Genomic DNA, 22,181 nt, shown 5'->3' with positions numbered 1-22,181 from the left:
AAGACCAACCGTCTCACGGGAGATGACCTTCCTCTTGTTTACACGGTCAACTCAAATGCAGACAGCGCACATCTCCGAGCTGCAAATCTATTTCCTCACTGTAGGTCTAGCGGGTTTCTGACTGATTACATTCGTAACCCTGCCCAATCCCACTGTGTTCCACTCCCGGCAAGAAAGATTTCTCCCCCCATTCCGAAAGCACCTCGTTGTGCTTTCAGTCATTTACATTTTTCAACAAAGTCCTAATTTGCCACTTCAAAAAAGGTCATCAGCTTCAGCACTGCCTAGGGCACCCCCCTCGTCATCTCCCTAATTAATCTGAAGAATGAGATCATGCTCGAATGAGACAAGATCAAGTCCTATGTGCTGTCGTTTCTAATGACTATTTTGCTAATGCAGAAGTCTGCAGACGTACTAAAAGACAATTCAGATTCCGCCCAGATAATGAATTAGAGTGACCCCGACTAGGAGAGGCACATCCACCGTGACGGTCTTTAATCCTGTTGGTATTTTTGTCAGACAAACCGCAAAACAGGAGGCAAAAAAAAAAAAACAACAGCCACTTCCACTCTGCGGATGATGAAACAAGTGACCAAACCAGACAAACAGAGTATGAAACCAACGGTGGAAAAAACAATGAGGCAGACTGAGGCCGTAAATAAACAAATGCTAATCTACAGAGCTGTTGCCATGTGTGCTACAATGGGCAGACAGAGACAGGAAGGGAAGCTTTTGATTTCCTATACATTCCTATTATGTCTTTCTCCCTCCTCTTCTAGAATGATTGCTCATTTCTTTCAGCCAATCAATAATTCCCAAAGGTAAGCCATGTAAGCGCCTTTAAACTGAAAATCACCTTTAAGGACATTACTAAAAAAAATCATTTTACCCTGCCCTCAGCCGTGCTCCTGGCACAACAAACCCTCTAGAGAAAATTGCTTTTAGGGAAAAAAAACAGCTGTGCTATACCATTAGTAAAACACAAACAAGATCAATGGACAAATAATCAGCAGATATTACCATTTAAAGCATGGCCGGTTATCATTAAGAAATGAGTGGCTGCTGCATTATTCAAAGGGTGATGCATAATTCAGAGTTAACAGCAGGTTTAATGCATTAATAAAGCTCTGATAAGATTACACTTGTTAAATGCTTACACTTTAAAATAAAATTTGAAACCAACGTACCCAAATATGTATCCTCCAGCAAAAACACATTTTCAAGCTTAAGCCTCGGATCTTACTGTTCGACTGTCCTTAACGTAGCGGTTATTTCTCCTGGTTGGATAACATGGATTCACTGCCCCCAGATCATGTTCTGGCAACCTTTTGTTCAGTTAAGTCACACAAGACAGGGCTTTGGGATCTTTGCCTTCTTGCTTTCCCTACAGTTGTGTCATATCATTTCCGGTGTACAATGTTCTGTGCTCACAGTCTCACGAAGCCATAATTTCAACATCAAGTCTGGTGCATTCAATCCATATAACCATAGCCAGTCAGCTGATATCTGGGGCTTCACAAGTATTCCAAGTTTTTGATGTAGTTTCAAATAGAAATGTTCTTCCAGCAACTGTGTATTTATATCGAATTTGAGTTCCTTCTTGTTTAGTACAACAGAGAAATCTTTACATATTTCAATTAGAAGAATGCATCCACAGCACTCTAGAAACACTCAGGAGTTAATTACTACATAAATATGTAGTTAGGCTAACTTCACTATGATAGCTTGCTGGCTAACTACTAATTGCCTGTTAAACTGTACACATTTAGGCTATTTTCCAAATAACCTAACCAAGCATAACTGTGTTTATGAATACATTAGTTGCCACTACTAAATATTTAAACAGTTGTTTCATTTTTGAAATTTACACAAAGAATTTTTCACTGACGTGCTTGAGGCCACTGTGTCACTGGAAAATGGTGTTTTTTTGTTCACTGGGTCACCAGTCAAACTGAGCAAATCACACAACTGACAGGACCTGTGAGGGACATACATCAGACACGCCTCACGAACGTATAACAAACCTGGAAAGCAGGTGGGCTTCAGGCTACTGCAATTTCACTTAACCACACAATTAAGCCAAGATGCCCCCTACGTTAACATGTGAGGGGAAAAGACATCTCCAATGGCTTTACCTCTGGGCTACCACCAAAAAATCAATTCGACCGATTTCCTCCTCAATCTCATGATGCACTGGTATGCTAATTATAACACACTTAAACATTAGCGTGTTGGTTTGCAAAAGGGGGGACTGCTAACAATTCCTCTACCATTAGACTGCAAAAATGCGTCAACTGGTCCACAGACGGCAACGTACACTGATCAGAAAAATAAAGCCTTGCAGGTGAGGTATCAAAGCAAGCCCTTGTTGTGATGCCTTTCGGCTTTCCACGGCGAAAAAGGAAGTGGCGAGGAACATGACATTAACTACAGCTGCCCTTTTTCTAAATCATTAACTGTTACAACATGCCCTTAGGCCCTGTGCAAGGCCACTGCACTGCCACACTTAGTGCCTCCGTGTCTCTCTCTCTCTCTCTCTCTCTCTCTCTCTCTCTCTCTCTCTCTCTCTCTCTCTCTCTCTCTCACACACACGTTTCGACTGAGTTCCTCCAATTACCCATGCATCACCATCCCCTGCATTCATAAAACAAAAAGAGAGAGAGAGGGGGGAAAATGGGCTACACAAGCAGTTTAAAATCCAGTAAATTCTATCAAGCGGACAGATTAAATAACATTCCTTCACTACCCTGTCAAGCACTCGGCTGCCCCTGTGGGGAACCGATGCGGCGCGGCACACTTTTAGGAAAACCCCCTCTCTGTCTGTCTGAAAACATTACCGCTGATCCGGCCTCCTCCCTCTGATTCCATAAAGGTGAGACTCGCGCAAATCCACGTTCTGAACGCCTGCTAATTCGCCACACGCAGCCTGTAGGATTTGTTTTTTTGTTCAACAATTACGGTCTTGCCAATCACGATTTTGATTTTATTAGCCTGAAAATGTGCAAAGCCTCCTTGTTCATAATCTCCACATTGCAAGTCCTCTTTAATTGCAGTGTACTCCATTTGCAAGATTACCTCCACAACTTCTGCAGGAGCTCGTCACCAACAGACGAGGACCTTGACAAATTATTGTAGCACATTGTCATGTTATAAATAAAGCCATTAACAGAGTGCTCATGGATTTTTGGGGCTTGAAAAACATTGTCTTATTTTAAAATACATACATACATACATGAAAATAAATACCAACATACACATTCTACAATTCTTAGCCTACCACACCCAGTCATACTACTTCTAACCTGCCAAGTGTGTCATCTGTAAAATGTACAAAAACGACCCCACGACATCATATCCACTGGACTTTCCTCCACCCCATCCACCCAACATACCTTTCCACCCTACAGCAGTGACCTCACATCACATGACACTCTATAATACCTGACAACATGTCTGCTAACTAAAGCTGCACCGCTGCTAAATAAACAAAGACAAAATGATTCCACCTAACGTTCAGCTGTTTTCACTGCCACCCAGGGGAACTCAGCCATTCATGTCTCTCAAAGAGACAGAGCGCTGCTGTAGGTAAATCCATCTATTCACACGCCCACACTTAAAGCAAAGAATACATAAACACGGTAACTCTTCAAATTAGTCACGCCGAGGAAGTCAAAACATGCACAATTACACATGATTAAGAATCATTCAGCTGGGTTCTTTTCTTCTTTTATTATTTTTTGTGTGTAATATGCAGCCCTAGCCCACGGTGTTGCGTTCGGAAAAGCTCTTTGTAAATACATCCTGTAACATTAGCGGGATTGACTTCCTCCTTAGATACACAGCAGCTTGGAGATTTAATTATTCATTCAGAGTTTGCCATCTGACCTCCTGGGAGGCAATCAAAGAGACAAAACATATCTGAGGAAAGGGGGGAGGTTTCTGTTGAGACCAACATGTGACTGATTTCTGTTAATGTTCACACCCCAGCAAGGTGATTAAGTAGCAGATCAATCACCCGTAGCAGCCAGCGCTAAAAGATTAAACTGCTGTAAGGCAAATATGGTAGGGCTATTCAGACACCTCCAAACAAGCTGAGCAAGGAGGGGAAAGTACAGGTTGGAAAACAATGTACATTCCCTACGCTCACCAGCAAAGAAAAATGTGTCATAGTCTCCTGCTTTCCCCGCCCTGATGACAAAGACGATCTTGGCCCCTCACCAGGCACCCCTGTAACCTTTCAGGTGAGAGGCTCTGGGTGAGCCTTCAGTCATCGGGTCTGCTCTCTGCACATCTCCTCCAGAGGTTTCTCTAGGGAATTCAGCCGGAAGGCTCTTCCAGTTCGATTCAGGTCTACCCACAGGGTCTTCCTCAGTCTGGAATCCTCTCAGAGATGGAGAAATGTGGAGATCTGTTTCTGTGCTACACCAGACTACACTTCCCTTGTGTTATGCTATCGTTTGATATGGTGATGACTTACTGGCAGCTGGTGATGGCTGTGTCCTTTCCTTACCACTCTGTCATTCTTTTCACAACTAAACATCATTCCATGTGTCTGAGGTGCACTGTCCTTCCAAAACACAGCATATTAACCAACAAAAAAAAAACTGCCTATGGCTTGGCAACTGCTATATGCCTTAGCTTACATATTTTACCCCTTCCATTTCAATAGTACAAACTGGGTCAGAAGACCCTGATTAGGCCTAATTTATGCTTTGTTTGATAACATAGATTTGGGGATTCACTTTATGCATTTGACATACATTTTCCTTCATAACTTTGCTGCAAAATCTGTGCATTTCTGGTGCTATTAGTTACGAACAAGTTACAGCTGACCTTCACTAGCAGTATCCAGGGGATGATGAAAAATAAAACTATTACATGGAAAATTCTCTTTAAGCCAGATCAGACTATACCTTCACACCCAAATCATTTTCAGCTACAATTGCCAGCTGCAGCATTTATTAATCTTGGTAGGTCAGAAAAGAAAAAAAAACTCACGATGTAACCAAATTCTGTGCCTTTTTTTATCTAAAGTCCCTTGCTTTTAACACAGCAACATTATGGCCAACTCATGACAGTTATTCATGAGTGCTTGCTTGATCAACAGCAGTCTCTTCCAGGTTCTTAGTGAAAAAAAGGGTAGATTTTACCAGCCTCCCTCAAACTTCAAGTGGCTTTTCCCAAGACAGCCGTTATTCTCTCTCTTTCAATCCTTTTGCAGCCTGTATTTGCACACGTTCAGCTGCACTGACTGCTCCCTCTACTCAGAGACACAATTTACAAAAAAAAGCTTGCAATAATTTACAAGGTAGCACTTTTGGACATTTTCCCCACAGGCGTTAAGGGAAAATATCTTAAGCTGCATGCCAGGCACAGAGATAAGTAGGGAAAACCCTGAATCACAACCACTCTGGGGCTCGGTCTGTGCCTTTGTATCTTATTTGAAAATTATCCTCTGAAGGAGACTTCCCCCAATTCCCCCCCCCCCCCCCCCCAAGAACCCTGATCAGATACCGTCACTACAGGAACATTCTTCTTAGCAGGTTAGCCATACCTGAGGCAAACGTGAGCCGTTTCCACAGCGAACCAATCCAATCGAAACAGTATGCTGGCCAACCCCAACATACAATAGTCTCTTGGCCCAGTGCCTGGGCAAGTCAAGCATAAGTCGACCTGTTTATCTGCTCTTGTCACTATGACATCAGCGTCTGCCAAGTGTGCTCAAGGGAGAACAAACAAATGACTATAACCCTTTTTACACATGTAATAACACATTTTCTTTGCATCTACACTTTCACTTGACACCTGGGTTTTTTTGCTGAAGGAGACCAAGAAGTGCATGCTGCCATTGCATGGCTGGGCTGCGTTGAGCGCAAATGTTGGGGGGGAAAAAAGTTAAATAAGTGATCACTACACCCCCAAACAAGATAATCCCTTTAGATCTTAGAGAAAGATCTGCAAACCCGTCCACACTGTCATTTGCTCCGCTGTCTCCTCCTCTGACTCTTGAGACGTCCCTCAGAGCATGTATCTGGCAGCTGGCTACAGATGTGAGGCAGATGGCAGGAAAGCACGCTCCTTGTGTGCTGTCAGCGTGAAGCACTAGCCCCTGGACGTACCGGAAGTGACGTCTATTGATAGCAACCCATAAATCAAAACGCAGTCCCCTGTACTGATCTGCACTAGAATGGCACACGTTCAGCTCAACACAATGGAAACCTGAATTAGCTCTTTTCAATCTCACCATGCGTCTCCACAGTATTCTCCCAGATCCTCTCTGTGTACAGTCTGAAGGCTGACAGCCGGTTAACTGTTCTCCCCTGCTCACAAATCCAGCTTTATTCTGAAATTCCGTGTTGTGCTGCTTTCCTCGGTCGTTCCAAAAAAGCTTTGTTCTTTCAAATTCCCTACATGGCTCAGATATATTCCTTTGTAGTTCACGCATTCCTCGGCATCTCTTCTCCTTTGAAAGATGGAGCAGACCGAGAACACAAAATCTACACTGAGTAACATCAAAAATATTAATTAGGCTGTAATTCTTTTACCAAAATGCTGGCAGGGTTCCCTCTCACGTTTCCACTACATTTCTTTTTACAGAATCATTCCTATCTACTGCTAGCCTCAGCCAATCAGGAGAGACTCAAAGGTGTTATGTTTCTTTTACAAGATGGAGGACAACCTACCAATACTGAGAAGAGGAAAGTAAAGAGTTGTTCATGGAGAAATGTATGATAGGTTACCAACTACATGAGGTCTTGTTTGTCTTATTTATTTTAAATACTTGCTCACAGATTGCTAGACTCATTAAGTACCCCTTTGCAAGAAGGTTTACCATGGCTTGCGATAGGCCGCCCTGTGTCTAGCCCCAACTAGCAGTGGTGAAAATTCCAGCTTGTCCAAGCAATGACTCATTGATGATATAAGTTGCTCTGTTATTCTGGCAGAACCGAGTGCTTGCCTAAGTGGACACAGCAAGGAATAGTAAATTCTTGACCAAATTACTATTTTTAGATTAGACCAAGGCCAAGCCAGGAGAAACTATTTGAGAGACAGATAGTCAGATGATAAGATGAAGGTCACCACTTTAGTCAACCAAAGAAAAGACGCTTTTGGCTCTCTAACTGTGACTGGCACTGTGCTACCTCTTTTTTATATGAGATTTGGTTACTCTCACCTGATTGGCTATACCTGGTTGTGGAAGCAACAACTCCACCAATGGTCAAAAAGGTACACTGGAAAATGACTCTGAACAACTAAAACAGTTGCTTTTTTGTGCTTTCTACACACATTTCTGGATACAAGGCAATGAAACACAAAGCTTCAGTCTGACATATTAAAATCAATATTGTAATCAATGTTGTAAATGCCTTCCATTTAACTGCTGCCAGCATGACAGAAATGTACATTTTCAGTTAAACATTACAGAATTGCATTCAGAAACAAAACCAATGTCAAAGATTTCAATCAATACAAGGGAGAAGCCAATACAGAGACCACAAGCAACTGTCAACCCAACACCCTGCTCTTATCTGTATGTCCATATGTTATACCACAGACCTAGTTTTAAATGCTAAAAAGTCATATCACTTTTTGAGAGGTGAGGCTCTCATCCCTCTATATGATATTTCAACACAAACTGTAATGCCGCAGATTAAATGTTAAAACATTTATTTTATATTAAGGAATTTCATTTCTGTCATAGCAATCAATGTAGTTCTCAACATAACAACTTGTGGGGGGGGGGGGGGGGGGGGGGGGGGGGGGGGCTTGGAGGAGGAGCTCTGAGAAAGAACATCTGAGTTACAAGCCACCAATTTCCAATCAATTATCTCCAGCCACTGTGCTGTGAATTAGAAAGACAGTGTTCTCCCACTTCAGTGAATTAATCACATCTGAATCATTAAGCCAGGGGTCAGCTCCCAGTTAACACGAGGCAGAGAGAAAAAAAAATGCCACAGGAAACTGAAGAAGGCTACAGATGAAAACTACCACCAAAAGCCAATTACGTTTTTGAGGACTCTAAATGATCTTTCCATAAAAATTCAGAGAGGGGGAAAAAAAATGTCAACTTCCACTATAAACAAAAGAGAAAGCCCTCCAGTGAGACTGGTTTAAAAAAAAAAAAAAAAAAAAAAAAAACACGCCTGCTTGCTAGGAGTCACACTCTGCCATTGCCCATCATGGGTCTGTGTAGCAAAATCTGAATGGACCATGTTTAAAACCCACAACAATCTCCTATACCAACACATCTTCAAAAAAAAAAAAAAAACCCTGGAGGTAGGCACGCATATCTGGATTCCGATGAAAAATAAACATGACAAACAGCACCGTAATTAAAAAGAGAGGAAGAGAGTCTGTTTCCTCTCCGCACACACAGAATGGTGGCAATGGGAACAATCAGACACAGCAGCCTGCGAAACATAAAAGCTCTCTCTTTTTAAGTGCCACCCCCCCCCCCCACCTCCTCCTCCCCAACCCACCCATCACTCTTGCTCTTTCTATAACAATCGCATCACTGAGGGCTGACTAATCACACACAACTCTACAGAGTCCCGAGCCGCATGTGCTCCTCTCATGGTTTATGCGCTCGACAACAAAAGGTAGTAAAGCTGATTTGGCTGCCCCCCCCAAACCACCACCACCCCCCCCCACCCCCCCCCCATCTCCCTTAACAATCTGCAACTGGTCAAGCAAGTCTACCCAATACCTCCGCTCCTGCTTGGAGCGTTCTGAGTAAACACTCAGTGATAGCTCATCGCATCCCCACCTCACGTGAATGGAATTTTTAAGAGGATTTCCGACCGTACGTTTATTGCTTTGTTGATTTATTTCGAGACCGCTACTCTATTTTACCACGCGGCCGGCGGACGTTAAGATACCCTCACAAGTATGTAGTTCATGTATGAAATATGAGTCTATAAATCTGACACACGGGGGGAAGCTATGAAATAAGGAATTTCACTCTTTGCATTACCTAAACTTTCTGAAGAATTCATGAAAATGAAACACATTATGATTGCAGATGTACAATAAGTTCACACACTACATGTATGAAACTTGTGCACAAACTACTGTCTACAGTATTGTCTTGGTATGCAAATTGTGTGGCCTAGGGCTCTGCATATGCAAGACTAATGGAATATTCATTTTTAAAATCCTAATAGAATAGTGACAAAAAGCTTTTGAAAGAAATTGAGACCACTTGTAGGTACTCTTTCCTGAGCTAGACCCATCTCCTAGAGAAGCTTTCCAAAACATTAGCTTGCTAGCCAAGTTTTACTGCAGTGTAGTTTGCCAGTTGGCTAGCAAAGCCAGCTTGGAGGTTGCTAGAAGTCATATAAGCATTTCCATAGCGACTGCACGCGCACATCCTTCATGTGTTTTATCAAAAGTGAAACACTCCTATCTGAAAGTAGTGCTGTAAACTTGAAGCTTTCAACCTATCACCTCAGTGAGTAATTGCCAACATTCCACCCCTCCACACACACACACACACATCCTCTCTCACACCCCCCCCCCCAACCACCTCTACCTTTTTTTTTTTTTAATTCAGTGCCGCTAATAATACTCACCCGCCAGTCTGATAATAGTTACGGTCCAACAGTCTGCTGCAAACAACTTCCACCGCAATTCCCGTCCGCGACGACGATTGACCCGTCCGAACCTTCCCTTCTTGGCCTGGGCCAAATCCAAGTACCAGGGCTAAACAATAATCACGCAGGCATTTTATCCGTTAACAGCCGCTGCCCATGCAGAGGCAATGGGCACTTGCCTCAACAAAAGATGGCCTTGCCTTGCTAATTTATTCTCACACGGATCGCCGGGGGACTCTAAAAACGCACGACTCACTCAGTCCGCTTCTTTTTTTCCCCTTAGCCTTGCCGTGGCTCTCGATCTTGAGAGTACGAAGTAGTAGATTACAGTACTGTAGTCTGTGGATAGGAAATCAGTGAGTTCGCCGTTTACCGACTCCGCTTCCTTTTTCACACACGCGCTCTCCTCTCCCCCTCTCTCGCTCCCTCCCTCCCTCTCTCGTATGCACACACACACACCACGTTCTCCCTATCTCGATGTGCCCCCCCCTTACCCTCAGCTGTTCCACAGACGCATCCACACGGCTGACCTAGTCTTTCTTTATCCAGACACTAGTGAGAGAGAATTACACCCCCCCCCCCCCCCAACACAAAAAACGGCCAATACAAAAACATGGACTGGAGTCAAATGATTGTCGGGACAACGGAGCGCGATGGGGGATCGTGATTGATGGCAACTCTTAAGAGCATGGTCGCCTCGAAAATGCATCGGTAAGCAAGATATTGAAGCCAACATTCCCGAGCGTGATCAACCGTTCACATTCGTAGCTACTGCAAGGAATATTAATGCAACATTCAGACGTGTAGCTGCAGATCTAAGATTTTTTTAAACGAGAGAGGAAACACCATATGCTAATTAACCAAGAGGTACATTGTGTGTATAGATATATACATGTCTGCACAAAATAACAATCATGAACTGGACATGGTAATGCCTAATAAACAACGATTTTGAGATATGAATTTTGTTCCGCTTTTTAAGATAAATACTGCAAACACAAAAAGGAGTGAGAGACATTGTATGCATTGCCGAAATGTGCTCTGTAGGTTGTCGCCCTCATTTACATATGTAGTAATGAATTCATCGCCCATCCCTCGCTTCGGAACAGCAGCGGTTAGGTTTCAAACACTTATCCATTCTTCAAATAAACACATGACGTCAGCTGTTTGAAAAACACAGCGTGGAGTGAGTAAATGGTTCTGCCCCGGCCCTGACATGTTTCATTTTGTTATATATGTACGTTCACACAATAACCCCGTGACATCGTGCTCCGGCGCATTTTTCTCTGCGCGTTTACCCAGGAGGAGTACGTGTATTCACGCCCTTATTGCACGTGATATTAGGAGGCAAAACGGCACATACTTTTAAATTAAAATATATTGACAATTATGTAGTTATTCCCAATTCCCCATCTTAATAATAAAGCATATAGCAATCATTCGATTAGAATCATTTTCTTTCTGATTCAATGGATTCAATGGCTGCAACTAAAATGTGCTTCAGTCCTGCTGTCTCTGAAAATCCATTAAGAACAAAGATGCCTTATCAAGAGGCACATGACTTTCGTGAAACAAGTAAACCCTGCATATTTTAAATACCCTGAAAACATTAAATCTGATCTCGTTAATCCAATCAATCATTACCAGATCAGCTGAAATATTGACCACGGTGCCTCTTTTTGAGTCAATATCAACACCTTTGCTATTTGAGGATGCTGCGCAGATCAATAGGAATTGAGTTTGACATAGTGTGGGTCCTTTATTCTGGCACAAACCACACTGCCTGTCAGGTTTCGGTGAGGGGGGGGGGGGGGGGGGGTCCCTGGTGATCTCAATGCTGGCAAATGTCCCCCCCCCCCAACCGAGTGAGTCGGAGACAGAGTGACTCCTGTTCGCCCTCCCAGCACAAGGCCTCTCACCCAGGCTCCTGACGCAAATCGCCTCTTTCCTCAGCACCACTCACTTGAGCTTCGCTTCTACAAGCTGAAGGCTGTCAAGTGTGACGCTGAATTTTGCAATTATATCTTATTTATTTTTTTTTTACCCCCTTCCCCAGCCACCCTGAAAGAGTACACGGCCAGCACTTCAGCCTTTTTGACAGTTCTTAAATTGTAAGGTGTGGAACTAGGTCCACGTACATATGGGAAAAACGCATTTTGCACACCAAATTTCAAAAAGCAAATGCATAAATATCACCTCATTGAAATTAATGGGACCATCATGCTCAGGTGACAGATGGGTTCCCAGTTTAGGAAAATTAACCAATAGCAAATGTTCTTCTTTTTTATTGACGTGCACACGCACCATTACTTTCCTTTCTAAAATCAATGGCTGATGGAAAAGCTGTTAGAAATAAAAGCAACCAACCATCACATGAAGGCCAAGGCAAGAGGATCTGTAGAAGTGGTCTTACTCAGCTGTGAATATTTTATCCAGCATTAATACTACTGACAGTATGTTCAAGCACAATCATAAACCCACACACAAAACATACACGGTTAAGTAGGTGGCTTCTGTAAAAGAAATCCTGCAGGCTCATCTGACCAGGTAAATCATTACAGAGGGATGAGTGTGCTCCCGTATTCTTACTAAATTTCAGGCAGAAACAGCTTTGTTACACCAAATCAATAGCTACTGAAAATCAATTAAAACAAACGAAGTGCAAATTTACACACTTAACATCCTTGTAAGGTTTTTCAACCTTTTACTCCCTGAGGCCAACATATTACTACAATTATGACCTACTTATGCACAACTATAAAATATACATACAAATATTACAAAAACATTGTGCTGAAATACATTTGCCAGGTGTATATATTTACATTATGTGTGCTTTGGTAATTCAGCCTGATGCACACAGCTGCCTCAACTGGCATACGAGGCATTGTTTTTGAACCTTTTTTTTTTTTCCATTTTCATCCTTAGCAGTCCAAAACACTGATCATGTTGTCAACCCGGTTTTATAATTACACACTGACTGCGGTGCAGTCACACAGTAAACCACATTTGCACTGCATGGCAGCCTCGCTGTAGACATAACTCACCATACTGATTCAATAAGCACCACAATGGGGGCTGGTTCTCAATACTTTGTCAAGCATCTTAAGTGGCATTACAGAGCTGGCTGTGGCCTAGGGCTGGGCCCCCTTCTAGTAGTTGAGAATTTTTTTTTTTCTCTAAGGGACTGAGTGTGGAGAGTGGTGAGGGGACCAAAAAAAAAAACAGAGAGATCTCATTTTGCAGTACGTAAATGGGGAGGCTGGTTTGCGAGTTTCATGCCGCAATCGGAATCGGCTGGTGTTAAATCCCCCCCCCCCCCCCCCCCCCCCGTTACGCAGGCACTCGCTGCCGTGAGCGGATCCAGGGCATTAGCCACGCTCTACACTCCACCTCCAGGATTTCCCGGCTCCTCCGTTTATCACATGGCCCTGTCAAGTTGGGCACCATTAACAGATAATGAAAGGAGACAACCGGTGCAGTTACAAGCAAAGCACTCCGCATTCTACAGGCCTAAGCATGTATCTGGGAAGCTGACTGTGTCTATTCAATCCTGTTCAGCATTCAACACTCCCTTACAACACCTCCAGGCCTGCTACCTCCACTACAATGCATCCCCCTCTTTTCTATCCACACACATTTTTATAAGCTTTTCCTTTTTGCTTTTGTGATATAGATGCATTTTTTTTCATACCACAATGGCATCTGATCCAAAGGGGGTTATATATATATTTTTTTCCTTTGGGTGATTCTTCTTTCAGAATGGATTTCCACAATGGTTAAGTAGGCACACAAATAACCCTCATAAATAACACAGACATCTTAAAATTGGCGGAAAAAAAGTAGAACATATTCATTTCACCTTGCTTCCAAAACACTTGAGACTGTCTATATTCTCCCTTAATACACTGAAAGAATCACACAAATTATAACGTTACGCCCCTCATGTAATTTTTCTGATTAAAAAAAGCCTTGTTATTTCAATCCCCATTATGTATTTACAGTAGCCTCTCCACATTTATTTACAACCTCATCCTGCTTGTGTGTGTGAGTGAGTGTGTGTGTGTATAAATAATATATATGAATAAATACACATATGAAGACAATGCACCGTGTTTACTTTTGCTTTTAACAGATTGCCACGTCATTGAAGAAACACAAATGAATCTGTGAGCGGATGCTTGCTAAGGCCAGAAAAGCCCTGCGAGACCAGCAAGTCAGTCTCTGGCTGGAAGAGCACAAAAAAAGTGACACGGGTGAGCGAGTCAAGCATCTGGGGCCCTGGCCCCTTAAGCACTCACATCCACTAACTTCATTTACTACATCAGCAGGGACTGAGAGGATCACAGCCTGTTACAGCAAAATTAACCTTCAGAAGTCAGATCTGCCTTTTTAACTAAGCTCAAGCCGACAACGTAACTGTTTTAGCAAATAGTCATGTTTTTCATTTGGACGAACAGCAGCTACTATAAGGCCCCTGCATAACGGCTCCTATCTAAGATTATATTTTTTCCACATATGCTCCCGAAAGGCCACATCCAGAAAGAGGATCCAAGCTGAAACAATGGGAGGCCGATTTGCCAAGACTTTCCAGATGATCTCAACGCTGCCCTGTTTTTTTTTTTCTTTTTTTTTAACACCTCTTTCCCTCTATCTCCAGAGGTCACATTCATGCCCCGATCCCTGCTACCAGGAACAAACAGTCGCCTTTCCCTTCAGGGCATGCGGCGGGCAGCCCCCGCTCGCACCATCGGCAGCTACCTCCAGCCCCCGCCCCCCCCGCTTCTGCTGATGAGGGAAACTTTTCCTCTTTCTCCTCCTCGTCGCCCCCGTGACCTTTTAATGAGTTTCGCGCAAGTTAATGGCACCCAGAGCAAGGGGAAGGGTGAGGAAGCAAGCGGGGAAGCACGGGGCAGACGCTAGCGCGGTGGCATGGCGGTGCGGTGGCTTCTTACACAATCAACAGTGTAAAGAGTGTTGGGGGGGGGGGCACACAAAGAGATGTTACTACTAGATAACATGCCTCCCTCAAAGCACAGGATTCTCAGAGCAAGGAGCCAGCAGTGTCTACACCGTCCACACCGACACTTTGACTTGTTAACGTTAAAGGGTAGCACTTTTCTCATGTGTTATACGGAATTTCCTGCCGAAGGATCTTACCGATTCTCCTGCACACACAATACAAAACCCCCCACACACAGACATCCTCTGACATATAGAATCATTCTCGCAGCTCAGAAACAAGAAAATTATACATACATATGTACATATGTGTAAAGCAAGTGTAATCAGCTGATCAGAAGACAAAGAAGAATGTTAACACTGCCACTCAGAAGCATTTAATTATCCAGAGCTATGTACTCAAAACATGCATCATAAGCCTGCAGTTTACAGACACAGATGCACTCCCTTGGCTGCAATGATAGGAATGTTTCATTACTAAGGACATCATCAATTTAAATCAAAGCTGAATGGTTCTTATTTATTCGGTTGCTTGTCTGCATTTGGCTCTGGCACAAGCCGCAAAGTCAGAGACACACATGTTCACACGAGTACGTTTACACACATCCTACAAAAACAAATGGAAATTAATTTTTTTTCTTCTTCTTCTTTCCAGCACTTCCCTAAAACCACTCCCTCTGACAATAAAGCTAAATAAGCAAATGCTCTTCCAGGTGGTTAGTCACCTGGCAAACAACCCGTGTGTGTGTGTGTATGTGTGTGTGTCTGTGTTTGTGTATATGTGTGTGTCTATGTGAGCGCATGTGTGTGTATGTGCATGTTTGTGTGTGTCTGTGTGAGCATGTGTGTGTCTGTGTGAGAAAGGGAAAGAGCCGAGGGAGGGGGAAGGAGAGGGAGTAAGTGTATGCCTTAATTCCATGTAATGACACGGTTGAGAGCTACTGAGGAGAAACGCTGCTCAGAGACAATAAGCAGACACCCTGTCACCCTTCCTTCCTCTCTCACTCACACCAGCACTCCTACACACAAACCGAATTAGAAACAACCTGTCTGTGAGCAAAGATTTCTCCCCCGGACTACAGCAAGACTAATTGTCTTTTGTTTCCAAACACATGTAAAGCTGGAAAGAGACCGAGGAGAGATGGGGAGATGTTTAGCACTGTGCACTGTAACTGATTCATAACAGGGGGGGAAACAGCAAACTCTCCCATTCTCACACACTCACACACACACACACACACACACACACACATACACACACACACACACACACACCACACACACACACACACACACACACACACAATGTTATGAAGTAAAAAAAAATGCTTGGAGGTGGAGTCCTTGAAAACTCCCTTTGTGATTGTGCTGTAAACGGCTCCCCCCTCCCCCCCACCCCCAGCACATAAGCAGAACACCGCAGGTGCCACTTCACAGAGCCTTGCATTCCACTCCACTCTCCCAGCACTCTGTCGGCCTGCGTCTGTCTGTGTCTCTGGGCAAGATCTCGCTTCAGAACAGAGAGCGTTTCAATGCTGCAACCGAAAAAAAAACCAACAACAAACGAAGGAGGATTAGAGTTGCTCATTACCCGAGAATGTGTATCTAAAATAAACCGTTGAGCAGAGGATACAGATCTCGGCCCTTGAGCCTTTTTGATAAAGAAAAGCTTGTCTTAATGTCTAAAAAAAAAAAAGTCAACTGGATTTAATTAATGTCATGCTGCTACACAATTCACAGCACATGTGTGAAGCTATCCAACCTACCCAACTGCTCCGCCTGTCTGCTGTCCTTCACGTTCTCATGGTACACTCTATGGAGCAGAATAAACTGAAATCATTTATGTTTCCATTGAAGCAGAGGGAAATGAAAATGACCATGTCTCCCCGCACAAGTTCAACTAACCAGTGGTTCCACTGCTGGAGTGCTTAAAATGGTGTGACTTAATTCCATACACTGCCATCCTGTGGATGTTCTGGGGAATCACACTCTCATTTATCTGCAGTGCAATTAAAATGCATGCTGTGCACATACATTTCCATTGCATTAACATACAGGCTAATTAACAACCCAGGGCAAATCCATTACTAGCCTCATCTGAATTCTTTCTGGTTTTACACAGTCGCCCAGCACTCAGTCAAGACCATATGACTTTTCTTAATTCCACTTTGAAATATTCTGAGGAGCACAGGAGAAATATCCTTCTGACAGAGAGGAAAAGCCAAGAACACACACGTCAAATAAAATCCCCTTTGACGGTGGACTTCAGTTCCTGGTCCTATAATCACACTTTATGTTCACAACACTGTAGCCAGGAAGTGCTTTCTAGAGAAGGATCAGTTAAGTTCAGATGGCAGGTGGGTTGTCAGTATTTTTTACTTGTACTTCCCAACATCATTACCCATGAGGAGCAGTTCAGACAAACGTTGGCACATTGCCCTTGAAACCCCACAAAAGAGAATATATCTACAGCGCCTTATAAAGATTATGAATGTGCACATGTCCTTCAGAAACACCAAAACTAAAAAAAAAAAAAACTACCTACAGGTGTACAAGGGAAATAAACTTGCAATATTAGGCATAAAATGTCCTTGTTGCCTGAGACCTGTGACGGCAATCTTGCTTTGTTGCCTTATATCTCTTGACAGGTAGACACATATCAGAAACTCTGCTTGTGTGGGTGAATGCAAACTGACGCAACTCGTATAAAACAGGGACGTGACAGAGTAAACAAACCAATTCTCATTGAATGTGAATGTGAGGCATATCAAGCATAATCATTTTGTTGTGGTTCATAAAGTCCATTTTGGCCCTTTGCACTCTGTTGTATTGAACAGAGCTACTGTGGATCTTAATAATGTTCCAAGTTTGTGAAAACACTGTCGTACAAGTGCACTTTACACTTTACCCCTGGGCAGCAGTGTAGGATAGAGGTACGGAGCAGGGCTTGTAACCAAAAGGTTGTCGGTTTGATTCACAGGGACACTGCAGCTGTACCTTTGGGCAAGGTACTTAAGCCAGAATTGCCTCAGTAAAAATCCAGCTGTATAAAAGGATAAAAAATTGAACAGAGGTACAGCAGATCATAAACAATAATGTTCCCTGTTTGTTAAAATACTGTCATATGAGAGCTCGTTGCACAGCACTCACACAGTGAAGACTAAAGACACGACGAATGGCAAATATGGAAATTCCCATACAAAAATGTTCCAATGTTCAATATTATAGCAGCTCTAATAAGCAACGTTACAGGTTTGAAAAACAGTGCTGGAAGCACCATGTGAAAAGTGGGCGGCAGTGTAGCATAGTGGTTAAGGAGCAGGACTCGTAACCGAAAGGTTGCCGGTTCAATCCCCGCTGGGACACTGCTGCTGTACCCTTGGGCAAGGTACTTAACCCACAGTTGCCTCAGTAAATACCCAGCTGTATAAATGGATAACATTGTAAAGAGCTGTAACCTATGTAAGTCGCTTTGGATAAAAAGCGTCTGCCAAATGAATAAATGTAAATGTAAGTGAACTTACTAGTTCAATGAATCACATAGCACTGTAGTCCATTATCCACTGCTTCACTCAGTATGCATCTTTGGATGCGATTAGCTAGCCAACCACCTTCTAATGAGAGAGATGTGCATGGTGGGTAGTTAGCCAGTGAAATTTAGATCGATGCATTAGGTGGGGGATAGAGTAAATCTCAGAAAGTCCCACTTCATTCTTTCTCAGCATAATTTTTAGGCCCAGTAAAATAGCGTGTGTGTGTGTGTGTGTGTGTGTGTGTGTGTGTGTGTGTACGTGTGTATTCAAAAAATATGAGAATCACTGCCATGGATAACCATTTCAATTCATTACAGTTATGTGGCACAACAATTTGCTTAAAAAAAAAAAAACCATAACCATGCCACAACCACATTCTCATGTGTGTTGCTTTGCGGTTGTAAGCCAGGATAAACTGCTCTTCTAATGCGATCTAAGGGCATCACTCAGAAAGAACCTTACATTAAAAGCAGATCGCTGTACTGCAGACTCAGCTCCAGGTCATTAGCACTGGAGAGAGATGGCCAAAAGGGAGGCTGAGGATATCGCAACATAGGCTTTAGCAGGAAGGGAGAAAAAAAAAAACATTTACAAAAAACAAGCCTGTAAGCTCTACTGGGGCTAGAACATGTTCAATGATTTCATACGCTAAAGGGCAGCCTTTCAAAGTGCTCCCAGTCTGACACAGAAAAAGCCTCTTTAATATCCATTATTCAACAGAACATGCAAAACGTCAGGGGTGGCAGGTAAATTTTTTAAGGCCAGCTGTAGCTGCTGTGATTCTGAAAGACACAGAGAGGCCCACAGGCCTCAAGTGATTGAGGATCCTATTAACGAACTGGGAAAAGTGCTTACAGCAGGGGTTCCCACTAAAAACACTATTTGCACAGAAACAATATTGAGGTGAGAGCCTCAATGTGGGCTTGAATGTGCCAGAGAGAGGAAGGCAGAAGGGAAGGGGGCGAGAGAGAGAGAGAGAGAGAGAGCAGAGACAGGAAAAAAAAGAACATCTGTTTTCACTACGGTGTCCCCCTATCGCTGTGATCCCACTGGCCACGGAGCTAAAAGGAAACAAAAAGTGCTGACACCATTCATCCAGGCCCGTACCCCCCGCTGTGAAATGGCAATCTGTAGAATTGCTGTGAAGGCTGACATTTAAACGGGCAGCTGGTTGAATTCCCAACATCCGGTGATGAATATGCAAATAAATTAGAGCTGGTAAATGTCAGTCAATGACAAATCAATATTCATCCTCCTCCAGAGAGGGCCAAATAACGATAAGCGGTTACACTTTATTCCAACATCCGGATTCCTCCTCTGACTCAATCTCCTGACTCAACCGCGAGCGAACCCAAACATCCGCGCGGTGTGTGGAATTTTCAGCTCAGAGTGAGCACAGTTTACGATCCCCCTTTGATTAAGTGACATTGAATGAGGGATGTAGCGCGTGTGTCCAAATACCGCCCCAAAGGATAATTTATCCTCCCCCCTCCCACCCTTCTTTCCTGTGTCAAATTTTCACTGGCAGTTTAAGTGAGGAGACTCTCCAACGAGCCCATTTTTACATCTAATCCCCGTGCCTTGATTTATTAAGAAAACACAGGGCTAGAATGTCTGCTTGTGATTCGTTAAACGGATTACTGCCCAATGAGAGCGGAGAGCCGCGACGCGGAGGGAGGAACTGCGGGGCGGAAATTTCCCCTCTCCGCGGCGGCGGCAGCGGTGGCGGGCTCGGCCCAGCGATTTATACCAGAGCTGCTTCGGCACTCCCGCTCACCTCAGAAGGAGAGGAGAGAGAGACGCGGAGCTCACAGCCAGCCAATTACCAAAGTCATTAAGAAAGCAGCTATCCAGCTTTGAAAATAGCACCAATGCATCATTACCAGATTTACTGGCGGCACTTTCCTTCTTCAGGTTCAGAATGACATTGTTAAAACGCGCGGAGGCAGAGGTTGTGTCAAAACGATCACGCCTCTCCACACCCAAGCACCGTTCAGATTATGATAAAAGGACTGGAATGCACAGCGTTTTCAACACTGTTGTGATCCCAAACATCAAGGTTTACATACACGTGGTCATGTTAAATCATGGTAAAGAAATGCACAGGGATCAGGATAGCCAGGCGACTGAGGTTGAGTGGCACACATATAAGCACACAGTCTTGTTAGTAAAAGGAATGTGTGAGAGAGTGGGGGCAGGAGAGGAGGGGGAGGTGATTTGGTAAAAAAAAAAAAAAAAAGGAGGGGGGGGGTCCATTGAAAAGGAAAAGTGCAGGACAGCTGTATTTACTTCTGTAAGGCAGAGACTAACCTTGACTGCATTCACTTCCTAGCTCTTCACCACAGTCCCTCTGAGGCTTATCAAGCACTGCAACACACACACACACACACACACACACACACACACACACACAAACGAACAAACAGAAAAAAGAAAAGAAAAGCACATAAATAAAGGAAAAAATATGCTTAATATAAGGAAGTTGTCAGGATATCTAAAAAGCAACACAAATTACAGAAGGAAATAAATGAATAAAAATATACATAAAACTGATGATAAACCATAAGCAATTTAAAGGAAGAGTTTTATTTAAAAATAAAAATGAGCACACTTGACAGAAAAGGAAAGCTTTCTGATAACCCAAGTGGCAGCTTTTTTATGACATCATATAGCCAGCCTTTTGACAGGTTGGCCCTGGCTCCATTGTTAGGTGACATGTTCCTTGACTGCTCAGTAATAGCATTGTAAAGATGAATTTCAGGGGTATTAACACTGCCCTCTAGAGCCCAATTTACCCCCCGCATACACACACACATGCTCCGCCTGCCTGTCTCCCTCCCCACTCCATTCTCCCCCTGCTCTCTCTCTCCCTCTCTGCTGGAGCCGGGAAATAAAACCATCACAATCCTGCCTCACAGCACCTGCTCAATAACAGTGACATTTCGCATTCAAGGTCCGGAGACAGGAGAGGTTCACAGCGTTTACTGTGCTTTCCAAATGAAAACATAAAGCAGCTGGAGGGGCTGATTTATGCAGGGGGAGCCATGCGCTCCAGCTAAACCCCAGGATTTCACTTAGGAAACAAGCTCACTGCTATTCTAATGGGCCTCTGACAAACTCACCAAACCCACTTCTGCTGAAAGTGTGAATTTTTTTTCCCCTTTCTCTTCAACTCTTACATACCGTTACTTCAGTTACATCATTCAAACATTGCATTTACCCTTTTCAGTGTACATTTGTATACATATTTACACACACACACACAAACACACGCGCACACACCCTCCTCCCTAGCCCATCAGGGACATCTGTTCCATAAAAGCATTTCGACCTATGCAATTACCAGAGATAAAGGTTATTAACTCCGTGGATTAGATCACTGTATTAAAATATTGATTTTTTTTTTCTTCAAACAGCTGCAGCATCACTCAGTGCATCGTACAGATGGGCCTCCTTACAGCTGGGCGTGGGAAACACCACACTCCACTCAATACCACGTCATGCTAAAGAGCCGGGTCCTCCGTCTGCGGCCAAAAAGTCGCATTATTGACCCGGAGGAACGCGGACGCAAACCGCAGCACCGCCGGGCCGCCGCGTCCTCCTACAGCTGCGTTAGCAGACAAATTTCCGTTGGAGAGACTGGTGTCAGTGACAGCTTCTCATACTCAGAGAGCTCCACTGCTGTGTGGATGGTGTGAGTTAGGCCACACCCCCCCCCCAAAAAAACACCCTCCTCCTTAGGTCAGCCTCATCCCAGGATACGCCCCTGTCCGGCCTGACATCTCAACCGCTACTTTCAGGGCCGAAGTTGCAATCCGCCGCTGACAAGAGGCACCAGACTGCACCCACCCTTCAGTAGTTTGCTGATGTGTGAGAAAACGGACAGCTTTCATGAGTAAGCCTTTGTGTCACAAATTTACAGTGTGCAGGGTTTTTTTTTTTTCCAGTACGCCCAAAGGGAAGGAAAAAAACCCCTCTATAAAACTTTGTGAAATGCTTTAATCAGTTGACGGATGGCTACAATTACAGTGCTGTAAAAAAAAAACGCAATCCCTCCCATTATTTTTAAACACAAATGAACGCACTTTGTCTG

At 43.7% G+C, this 22,181-nt stretch overlaps 1 protein-coding gene across 3 annotated transcripts in view; it reads right to left on the bottom strand.

The window, feature by feature from the left end:
* The window catches only part of LOC118780934 (arginine-glutamic acid dipeptide repeats protein-like), a 165,266-nt gene that overhangs the window by 114,189 nt on the left and 28,896 nt on the right, over window positions 1-22,181 (bottom strand). The window contains exon 1 of one of the 3 annotated variants that reach the window (XM_036533716.1): window positions 9,573-10,072. The exons of the other annotated variants lie outside the window; for them this stretch is intronic. The gene's annotated coding sequence lies outside the window, so the exon portion shown is untranslated. Of the gene's footprint in view, window positions 1-9,572; window positions 10,073-22,181 lie in introns of those variants that run through there. 3 annotated transcript variants of the gene reach the window in all.

Source organism: Megalops cyprinoides, chromosome 7 (genome assembly GCF_013368585.1).
Source record: "Megalops cyprinoides isolate fMegCyp1 chromosome 7, fMegCyp1.pri, whole genome shotgun sequence".
Classification (NCBI taxonomy): Eukaryota; Metazoa; Chordata; class Actinopteri; order Elopiformes; family Megalopidae; genus Megalops; species Megalops cyprinoides.
This window is presented reverse-complemented; position numbering and strand designations above follow the sequence as displayed.